An 11,539-nucleotide genomic window follows, 5' to 3' on the forward strand; every position below is an offset into this window, starting at 1 on the left:
AGGGACCAAAATTGCAATTAAACCAAAATTATTTATTTAATTAATAATTAAATTAATAAATCAAAATATTTTCACGTTGTTGTTTTATGATTTTTATAAATTTGTCATTGAAGAAATTAACGAATCGAGTTGCGGACAAGATCGTCTCTGAAAAATTTGCAATATTGCTCAAAGTTATGCAAAACAGTCACTCAACCACGACGCCTCCAAGATAAAACATCACAGTTCTATATTGTACGATTAATATTTACACGATAGATAATCAATCTATAAATATACCATTTGATGGTACAAAGATCATTTCAATATGTTATAAATATCACTCATAGTATCTCGTATAAAGAACAATCATAATAATTTCTCAAACGATATGAAATTTAAATAATTCTCCAAAGAAAATTTAATAATGGTCATTTGACCATACAAAATAATTTCTCAAACAAAGAGAAATTCAAATAATTCTCCAAAGTGAATCCAAAGATTAATACTTGATAACTTCTCAATTCAAACGAGGAGTAATTCTCCAAAGAGAATTCAAGAAAATACTCCGAGAACTCAACAAGTCGAAAGAAAGGGAGAGAATTTGACACTTCAACAATTCGAAAGATGCAGAGTTATGAGAGTGAGAAAGGAAAAACTCAATAGAAGTATTTTGTGTGTTTTGGAATGAAACAAGTGATTTTTCATTATAATGAAGTAAGATATCCAAGATATCTAATGAAATCAATGTGAGACTAGGGAATTTTTTTTCAACAAACAACAATCACACTTATTTTTTTCTAAGAATGTGGGACTTAAGGAAATTTTTTTAATTCATCTCCTATTGAAATATTGATATGTTTCAATAATCCTCTACTTGAATTGGAAAAAAAAAGTTTCACAAGTAATGTCAAATGTTTTTAAGATTATCAATAAATAGATGTGTCTACGACTTGAACCTCTATGTAACAAGAATCTGATTCAACAAGAGTGACAAAATTGCCTTGAACTCTATCTCAGACATCAAACTCGAACACAATCTTTTCTTAAGGTGTATTATAATAGTTCATTCTTTAATGGACATGCACGTGTATCTCGCTTTAGTAAATGCTCTAATAGTTGTGCCTTGAAATTCCATAGAAATTAGCCTATGTTCCATAATTACATAGGTCAGTCTATCAAGAGTACCCTTGTAGCTAGGTACTCCATCATTCAAAGTATAAATCTCACTAAGAGATTTTATTATCTCATCCTCTTTTTCCCTTCAGGATTCATGCTTCTCTTATTTATACTAGCATGATCACCTCATATTACTCATAACTTATTATTACCCATTAAACTTATTTCTTGGGATCTCCAGTCTGTTAGACTGGGTTACCATCATGAATAACTCACTTCTCTATAAGCATTAATCTCATATTCTTTGATGTATTGTGGACTTTCTCTCTTGGTAATCCTTTAGTCAAAGAATCTGCTAATTTTTATCAGCGTATACAAGATCCACTCTTACAGCTCTTTTAGAGATAAAGTCTATAACATTCTTATGATCAACATACCTGACATAGGTTTTTCCCATAAAGGGATCTGAGCTAGAAAAAATCTTAACAAACTTGCTTCTTCACTAGAGGTTGTTAAAGCTATAATTTCAAACACCATCGTGGACTGAGCCAAAATAGTTTGTTTCTTTACTTTCCAAGATACTGCTCCTCTAGCTATACTAAATATATATCCATGTGTTGGTTTAGAATCATCACATAAGGTGTTTCAATCTGCATCAATGGTTTGCCGATTCTTATTGCTCGGTCTACTTGTAAACCTGCACAAAAATCCTACGACATACGCAATGTCGGGTGTAGTACAATCAGTGGCATACCTAAGACTGCCAATGATACTCGCATACTCATTTATCTATCATTTTCATTAGTGTTCTTAAAGAGTTTACACTTGGATTATATGGTATGCAAGTATGTTTACAGTCAAAGTATTTATATTTCTTTAAGATCTTCTCCATATAATGAGACTGATCCAAAGAAATTTCTTGTTCAGATCTAGTTATCTTGATACCGAGAATCACATTGGCTTCTCCTAGGTCTTTCATATCAAAATTGTTACCCATAAACAATTTCACATCGTTAACTACATGTAGGTTTAATTCAAATATGAGTAAGTCATCTACATAGAGACATATGATAATGCAAATTTCATTTTTAGTTTATAATAAACGTATTCGTCACTTTCATTCACTTTGTACCCTTTCGATATCATAAAGTTATCAAATTTTTCATACCATAGGTTTGGAGCTTGTTTTAGACACTACATAGACTTATCTAACTTACATACCTTGTTTTCTTTCCCATGAACCACAAACCTTTCTGGTTGGTCCATATGGATTTCTTCTTCTAAGTTACCATTTAAAAAAATTGTTTTAACATCCATTTGGTGTACTATTAAGTCATAAATAACATTAATTGAAATTATTATATTAATGGATGTTATTCTAGTGACTGGAGAAAAAGCATCGAAGATATTTATATTTTCTCTTTGTCTAAAACATTTGACTACAAGGCGAGCCCTATACTTATCAACATTTCCATCATGTTTTAGTTTCTTTTTCAAAACTCATTTAGAACCGATTGGTTTGCAACCAGGAGGCAAGTTTCCTAAGTGACATGTCAGGTTAGATTATAGGGAAGCTATCTCATTGTTAATAGCTTCTTACACAAACCAGCATTTAGAGATGAAAAAGCTTATTGAAAATTTGTTGGATTTTCTTGTATTTTATAGGCCCTATAATTGAGAGTCCATAGTCTTTTGCAACTCTTACCCTTTTATTTCTTCAAAGTTCTATTTCTACTTCTTTGTTGCTTTTGGTGCTTCTTATCACAGGAATGTGATATGATTCAGTGCTCCCACTATTTCTCTATTTGAAAGGAAAATTGTCTTCGTAAAATTCAGTATCATTTGATTCTATGATCATTTTAGCATTTAAGTCATAAAACCTATATGCCTTACTATTTGCGGCATACCCAATGAATAACATTCATAGGCTCTATAGCGATAAAAACATAAGAAGAGGGGTTTAATTATGTTGACTTTTGCTTCTTTTTCTGTTAAAATCTATTATAAGATTCTGGTCACGAGGTCAGAATCTGAGTCTCACTTTGATACAGATATTAGTGGATAGTATTGATTAGCAATAAATAAGAGATCAAGACAACACACAAGCAATTATCCTAGTTCCTCTTGCAAATTAGGAGTAGTCCAGTCCCCTTATACTTCCAAGAGATTTCCAATATAGCCAAATTTGATTACAAATTGCTCAAGCACACAAGCAAGATACTTCCAATGCCCAAACAAACAAGTAAGGGACTTCAATGCTCAAACACACAAGCAAGAGACTTTCAATGCCCAAACACACAAGTAAGGGACTTCAATGCTAAAAAACACAAGCAAGAGACTTTTGATTGCTCAAGCACACAAGCAAGAGACTTCTGATTGCTCAAGCATGCAAGCAAGAGACGTTTAACAATCTATCTGACAGATAAATGATAGTGATAGAGTGATAACTACACTTAATATAAAATCAGAGGTGTAAACAAAATTACAGCACAAAAAAACTCTAAGACTTAAGAACTCTTAAGAATGTACAATTGGTAAGAAGTTCTAAGTTAGCTTGTGCTCTTTATTTTGACAGAGTAACTTATATTTTTATTGTCAAGGCGTTATGTTGTATATTTCTCTAAATTTTCATCTCTTTTTATAAAGTTCCATGAAAGTTTTGTTGGAGAGAACTTCAAGCACAATAGAGTCTTTGAAGAGTAGCATCAACAAATCTATTGTAAAGCTTCCTGAAATGGTTAATGTCGTTGCAAGCTCATTTGAAACTCCTTTCCTACAAAAGGACTTATCAGTTCTAAAACTTCAGGCTTCTTCAACTTTCTGCTAAGTCTTCACGTGACCATAACAGTACAAACTAACCTCATAGTCTGATAGCGACCTGTTAGAAAATCCTCGGTTATTGAGCTTTGACTGTGTTCAAGTTTTAGTCCTTCAGAGTCTGAGTCTTAGCTTATGATCCTTCAGACTCTGACTCCTTAGAGGTTGGCTTGATCTTTAGAAGCTGACTTGATTAAAGTATGGAGACTTCAGGTTCTGATCATTAGAAGATGACTTGATCAAAAGTTAATTCTTCAGAGTCTGATCTTCAGAATTTGTCTCTTAAGAGCTCCTCTTTCCCTGTTCAGTGCAGTTTTAGAACCGACTTTGAATCAATATATTGATCTTTGTACATGCACACTTGAACACATATTAGTCTACCTAATTGTTCTTTAAAATCTTTGATATCATCAAAACCTAAGGGATATGGTATAAACCAATTTTATTCCAATAATCTCCCCCTTTTTGATGATGACAAACACAAGTATTTAAGAAGAATGGTTGTTGAATTACGTAACATTCTGACTTCAAGGTATGAGGTTTGTAAGTTTTCCCTGAGTATGATAGTCCTAGGGGTAAGGTTTGTAAGCTCCCTCTAAGTCAGAAAGTTCTAAGGGTGAGGTTCGTAAGCCCCCTTAAGTCCTGGTCACGTTAATTAAATTTATCATTGAAGCACAATAATCAAATCTTCATATTTTAAACATAAACAATATCAAACAGTCATATTCAAATGCTTAAATACTTATTCTTCTTCTCCCCCTTTTATCATCAACAAAGGGATACAAAATAGAGGACAGAAAAGAAAGTGAAGAATAAAAACCATGTTTGGGATAAAGTAATTCTGAATAAAAATAAATTAAAATTAGCCCTACTCTCCTTTAGTCCAAGAAAGTTTATGAAAAAGGTTTGGCTAGTATGGTTGATAAAATCATCTTTCAAGTTCAAAGGAGGTAAAACTTTGGTTTTGAAAGCTGAGCACAAAAAAGTAGGGATCAGAACTTGGAAGACGTGAATGAAGACCAAGGCCAACTTCTTTCTCCTGCATCCACCAGTGCACAAAGATTGAATCTGACCAAGTGTTATCCTTTGCTTTCTATAAACCGTAGCTTTGCATTATCAGCAGGATCACATCTCTCTTCCTCCAAACATATCTTTTCAAGCATTATGGGCAAGGCAAAACAAGATAAGAACTTGAGAAGAAATTTAACTAAGGAGGTTAGAAAAATCATGAAGAAGCAGGAGAAGGAAGAAATGATCTGCTCTGCTGAAGCAACAAAAGCTAATACGACCATAGAAAGTGAAGGTTCAAGCATTTCTACTGCGACCTTCAAGATAGATAAAACTTCAGATGAAATCAAGACTATATAGGGTACCTCGAAACTTATAAAGGTGATGGAGACCAAGCCTGGATGATGTAAACTATATGTCATGTATCTGTTGTATTTTAGATCCTGATTCCAAATCATGTACTCATATTCTTATATCAATAAAACATATCATGTTCTCATTGCTTCTTATCAAACTTGTGTTAACCATAGATCTTGAGTTTTTAGAGCAATTTATCACCACTTTACCCAAAAGTTTGACAAATAGTTAATGAAAAACAAACTTCTGACTAAGGAGAATTAAGACATGATTTTATTTTATCAGAATAAAATACTGCATCCCAGTTAATATAGCTCCGAATTTTAAGTAAATCTCAACAGGATATGAGGGATATAGGAATCCAACAGACAAAACACCAAAATAATTTAGAGGACTTTTCAAATAAGTGGAAAATAAGTGGGCAGAAGATACTCCAACTAAAGAATAGTTTCCACTTATTAGAAACACTTAACCAAGTTCCAAGTTTCATAGGTTGAGATGCTTTAGAGTCTATTGTTCATCAGAAGGTGTTTTAGAGCTTTTGGTGACAGTATCTTCTGATCATCATCTGAATTTGATCCTTCTTTCATAAACTAATACTAATCTTCAACAAAATGCATGTTCAGATTCTTTTTAATAAAATCAAATCTTTCAATAGTAAGAGGCTTAGTAAATATATCACTCCATTGATGATCAATATCAATGAACTGTATATCTATTACACCTTTTGAACATAATTTCTAATTAAGTGGTGTTTGATTTCATTATGCTTAGTTCTTGAATTTTGACCTGGATTCCTTGTCAAGCTGATAGAAGTAGTATTATCACACAAGATATAAATACTTCTTCCTCAAATATGATAATCCTCTAGTTGATACTTCATCTAGAGTAGTTGTGTGCAATAACTAGCAACTGAGATGTATTCTTGACAAAGAAATAGTTACTTGTCTTTTACTAGCCCAGGATATAAGGTTTTCACCTATGAATTGACAACCTCCATTACTGAATTTTCTTTCAATTTTATCCCCAGCATAGTTAGCATCATAAAATCCAACCAACATAGTCAGTATCACAGAATCCAACCATCTTTAAAACTTAGAAATATAGATTTCCTAGCTCTAGGGTCAAAATTTGTCATACGTGTCGGAATTATAGTATCAAAGTTTAAACAACCAAAAAATTTCAAGTGAATTAATGAAAGTGGTTGAAGGTATAATAGTTCATAGGTACATTTTGACTTTAGAATGGGGTAGGTACTCTATTCATTATATGAATGGCATGTTGGACACATAAACTCCATATATTGAGAAGGATATGAGAATGAAAAAAATAGAGTTCTAGCAATATTTAAGATATGTTAATGTTTCCTCTCTACCATCCCATTTTTTTAAGGTGTTTCAATACATGACCTTTGATGAATAACACCTTTTGACAAAAGAAAATCAGAGAGGGAAATAAGTTCAGTGCCATTATCTGATCTTAGGCATTTGAAAGAAGTATGGAATTGGTTTTCAAGGTAAGCTACAAACTGAATGATACTAGTTTTAGTTTGATCCTTTATTTTAAGAATATAACCCAAGAATACCTAGTATAATCACCAATCAAAGTTAAGAAATATGTGTGTCCTAAAATTGAAATGGTAGAGAACGGTCCCCATAAATCAACATGTAAAATCTCAAAGTGTGCAAAAGAATGAGTAATGCTATGAGAAAAAGGTAATTTATTTTGTTTACCAAAATGGAAATAATCACAAGAAATATAATTATTTTATAAGGAATGAAAGGAAACATTTTTGAAACAATATGTAATTCTATATCAAAAGTATGGCCTAGTCTTAAATGCCAAAGATTACAAGGAGATTGATTAATGGAATGGTAAGCAGAAGAACGCTGTATGGAATTTAGAACATATAACCCTCTTTGCAAGTTAGTTATACCAATCATTTCCTTAGAATGATTATGCAGAATTTGGCATGAATTAGTATTCAAATCTACTATCTACTATATACCCAATACTAAAGTATTGACCAAACTATCCATTTTACCCTTCTAAAAAAATTTCTTTACCCTTGCAAAAGGTTATTCAAGTAATTAACAAAATAAAAAATTGAACATGCCAAGGGTTGCCTTCTCATTGGTCAACTTTTTCAATTGTGTACTTACACGTTTTTTAAACTCTTTTCTCTCTCTCATTTTAAATCTTTTTTCCCCGTTTTCTATTGTCTCTCTCTTTCTCTCCTTCCCTCTTCTCTCTTCACTCTTCAAAAACCCTAAAAATGTCTAAACAAAAAAAGCCACAGACTCTCCCATCCTCGCCTTGCACACCCAAATCGTGTGAAAATCTTTCCTCCCCGCACACTCAGCCACCGTCACACCATTCCAACCGGTTCCAAAAAGGTTTAGTTACTTTCTCTTTTTAATTTGTTTATTGATGTGAGCAGAGTAAAAGAAGAAGAAGGAAAAGAGTAGAATCACCACAGTTTCGATTTCAATTTTTAGGTCTTTCTAGGTTTCAATCTCATTTTCTGATGAAACCACTATCATATTTTGTTTCAAATGATTTATATTTGATTGTTAATACTTTTATCAATTGCTCTTTGTAATAGATTATGAATAAAAATATACTGATTTAATTTAATTTCTCATTGACAAATTGTAGGTTCCCTTTGCTTTAGCCACCACACTTGAACTGAGAGTTTAAGTCATTTTAGTCTTATGGTTGAAGAGTTAGGTAAAGCAAAGTTTTGTTTAGTTTTTCAGAACACATTCTAATGGCTTTTGTTCCTTTTTCAGAAGTAAATGCTTGGGTAATCGAGGCTTTTGTTTTTTAGGTAACTAAATCTATTCAATGATTGTCTTCGTGTGCATACTCTTGTGTATTTTGCAGATTTTTATGCCCTAATGCTTCGTTTTATCTTCTGTTTTCGATGTGAATCTTTAGATGGTAAATGTTAGCTGTTTGATTAAATGTCTAAAAGAATTTGATTATGAATGTTAGTTGTTTGTTGAATTGTCTCTGTTCTCTGTGAATTGTTGGTTACAATGATATTGTTTTTGTCTATATGTTTGAAATAATCTTGTGGTTAGTATTAACGCTTTTTTATGGCTGATGCGGTAGGTTTTGTGTGAACCGAAATTATCGTAAGCTTCTTGAATGCATTAGACTGATGTTGCATGGTTTTGATTGAATTGCATATGATGAACTGTCATTGTTTATTAAATTGATCAAGACAAGAAGGATTAAACATAATGGATTTAAACACTATTGTGAATTAAATGGTAGTTTCTTTTATTTGTTTCACAATGTGATGAAGGAGTAATTTAATTTTTGTTGATGTTGCAGTTGAATCCAACCATGGATTAAGCAAAAGATCCAATGGCAGGAATCATGGACATCATGAAGTATAAGCTTAAAATTGATTTTTGATTCCAGTTAAAATTGAAGTATATTGGTTCATGAGGGTGGCTACTAGAAAGCCATAATCGAGTGTACCAACTACATCACAATCCAAGATAGATACAGTAGTATCGAGCAATGGACCAGCTCAACTTTCTGTGGAAGATACACCAAAGGATGATGGACAGCAGCACCTTCATGAACCAAAGTCAAGACCACTTCCACCTTATGCAATGTAAGTTGATTCGGATTCCAACTTGTCTTCAATTTTTCTTATTTATTCTATCCAAAGATTCTTGATTCCTTATTATAGAAGAAAGAAAGAGAGGGATTCAGAATCTTGATTGAGATCTATTTGTAGTCACTATTTGTCTTCATGACTATAGTAAGATTATGATATTATTATGCAACTGAACTTTTCAGGTATGAGGACTTGAAGCCTCCTGCATCACCACAACCTTCTTTTAGTAAATCCTAGGAATTGTCTCCTTCTTATAGAATCAGACAAGGTTAGAAATACAAAATATTATACGTAAAGTATACACTTGATTATATACACTATAATGGACTCTTGATTATGATATAACTGTTGGACCAAATAGGATTGTTTTATTGAAGAGTTTATGCAGCAATACATATGGAGGATATTCACTCAAAGTTGAAGATTGGAAGCACTTAGCTGAATGGAAATTTTCATGCCATTTATTTCTTGATAACCTTTTGAGGATAGTCACTCAAAAAGCATTGTTGTTTATATATATATATAGGTAGGTAGTAATTACTAGAAAAATAGGACACTTTGGATAGTCACTCAAATAAAAGTAGTAATTACTAGAAGCATAGAACCCTTAAACCCCAATCCTTTTCACTAGAACCCTTAACCTAAATCTGGAAGATGCATATCAGGATTTGATACAATACTTTGTTTGACTAAAGGTTATGCTTTAAGCCTTAATGTTTTGTTTGTCCTCTATTCATTGAATTTTAAAATAGTATATGCTTTTTATGGTTCAGGAAAATTAACTTTCAGCTTGCAGCATCATAATATACTAATTTCATGATTGTCATTTATAGGTAACTATGTATCCTTCCAAGAACTTAATAATCAGTCAAGCATGTTGTACTTTTCCTTACCTAAGCCATTAGTTTATTCGAATATATGGCCAATATAACCTTCATTGGGAACCTAATGTATGCATTACTTTTTTTCCTGCTACAGGTCAGAAAAAAGATTTGACTTAGTCCAGCTATTTGGAAATAACTTGAGGATAAGGTCGCTTCAACATTAAATGCAAAGGAGATATTGAAATCTCTAGACAACCTGCACTTGCTTTATGAAGAACAATTTAGACCAAAGGAAAACAATACATCTACTTTTTCCTACCCTATTTTGTGTAATGTCAGTGTGTTACATAAAATATTATTACTTTTTCCATGTTCATAGCCGGTTTACAGATTTAACATATTCACCAGCCTGTGCTTTTTGGTTTCATGGCAGTATATTTTTTGCATCACCACAATAGCCTAAATGGTTTAAACAAAAAATCTCTTTTTACAAGGCCAAGTTAGTTACTTTCTGGTGGAATACGTTCGTTGTAGTTCAGCCTTATGAGCAATAGAGTATTTGAAGTAAATTAGGACTAATTTAATGATGCATTTAACAAAAAGTATTATGAACCATTTGCTTTGAAATAGATAAATAAATGGACGTAATACATCTCATTATGTCTATTATATGATTTTTGCTCTTTATTTGACTTTTGTTAAGTCTGTGGTTAAAACAAATAATAATAAAAAACAAATCCTTTAGTTTTAATGAAATAAAAAAATAGAATTAATTGAGTAACTTTGTTGCTGTTAACAAAATCAATTCTCCAACAAGATCAGTATCTTTATTGTACATAAGAAATTACCTCTAATTACATGTTTTGAACTATAATCATGTCATTACAATGCAATGCAGTATTTAAAAATGCTAATCTTGTCTCCCACTGGCAGGTCCAATGCTAATATTGTCTTCTTCACTTACATGATAGTGTAATGTATTTTTTAATTTTAATAATATTAAAACTGTATTTATCTCACGGGTCACTAACAAGACAATATTTATTTTAGTTTAATCCACCACTATTTTAATTTAAGAGACAAAATCTTTATTTTTAAATATTAATTTTTCTCCATGTCACAATTATATTTTTGGCTTAATACCCTTTTTGGTCCCGTAACTATGCTTCTGGGTCCATTTTGGTCCTCTTCCTTTTAAAAGTTTCAAATTGGTCCCATACGTTATTAAAAAGGTGCCACGTTTGTCCTGACTGTTAGAAACGTTAGTTTTTTAACTTAAAACATGCTGACATGTTAAGTTATTGCTGAGGTGTAATGAAACCATTGCCTAGGTGTCAATAGAGTTAGGATTTTATTAGTTGGTTTATTTCATTATTTGGTTTATTGACATATGCTGAGCCTCAGTTAGAAAGCCCTAGCAGACGAAGAGAGAAGACGAAGAAGACGAAGAGAGAAGACGAAGAGTGGAGACGAAGAATGCTGTGAAGAAGACGAAGACTTAACTTCTAAAAACGGTCAGTTTGCATGTCTCTGGTATCTATGAATGTGTTGTATGAATGTATGTTTACCTTGTTGCGTTTTTCTGAAGTGATTAGGTTTTTAGGTTTTTTTGCCCCTTTTGAAATCTGGTAGTCTGAGACGAATACTTGCTTGTGTGTAATGTGTTTTATTGTTTGTAATGTTAGTTTTCTTGTGTTAGGTAGAAATGGAAGATATTATCACCTTGACTTTGCATCATAGTGGTCATTTTGTGGATTCCGAAAAAACTGATTATGTGGGGGGTAAATGTATCCAGTTA

This window comes from Vicia villosa, linkage group LG3 (assembly GCF_029867415.1).
Source record: "Vicia villosa cultivar HV-30 ecotype Madison, WI linkage group LG3, Vvil1.0, whole genome shotgun sequence".
NCBI classification, from domain to species: Eukaryota; Viridiplantae; Streptophyta; class Magnoliopsida; order Fabales; family Fabaceae; genus Vicia; species Vicia villosa.